Raw genomic sequence first — 882 nt, forward strand, 5'->3', positions numbered from 1 at the left:
GGCTGGTTGTGTTTGTGATGGGGTAGATTCTGGGATAGGTGTTCTTGATGGGGTATATTATGGGGTAGGTGTTGGGATAGATGTATATGTTAAGGATGTGGTGGTTCCTTTACTTAAGGAGGGTGTGGTAGTTACTGTTGTTGTGGAGGATGGTAGTGTAGATGCAGGTTTTGAGGTTGTGGTAGTAGATATAGATGTTGATGATGTGGTAGTGGGTGTCGGTGTTGAGGATGGTTTAGATGATTTAGGTGCTGAAGTTTTGGTTATTGATGTAAGTGTTGAGGATTTTATTGTTCTAGTTTCTGAATTTTTAGATGTATTTTCTAAGGATGGTGTGGATGTTGTAAGTGATGTCGAGGTAGTGGTAGTCATGGTTGCTGTTAATGATATAGGTTTAGGGTTTTTGTTGGTAGATGTTATAGGTGCTTTGGATGTGGTTGTTGGTATTGGGAATTCGATTTCTTCATCTTGTAATTGTCTGTTGTTTATGAATTTTGCAGCTGAAATCCTATTGCATTTCATAACCTGTGGTGCAATGAATTTAGTTGGATTCACACCGGATGCTCCTTTTGCTTTCGAGTTCGACATCTTTCTTGCTTAAAAATTATCAAAAAACTATAGTCAATACCAATGTATTAAAGATGATAAACTATTGATGAGAAGAGAGAAACAAACAATGAAAATAAATTATATATGACGGCATTACTATGTATGCAAAGTATTGAATACAATCAAAACCAATTTACTTCTAATTTTAGATGATAATATACATGAAGATGATCAGAGAACAATAAACGATCATCACGATAACAGTAAATTAAATAAAAATTAATTTTAGATGAGTGACAACCTATATCACCAAAACCAGTGCACAAACTTATA

This window comes from Lactuca serriola, chromosome 8 (genome assembly GCF_051521515.1).
Source record: "Lactuca serriola cultivar US96UC23 chromosome 8, Lser_US96UC23_V15, whole genome shotgun sequence".
NCBI lineage: Eukaryota > Viridiplantae > Streptophyta > Magnoliopsida > Asterales > Asteraceae > Lactuca > Lactuca serriola.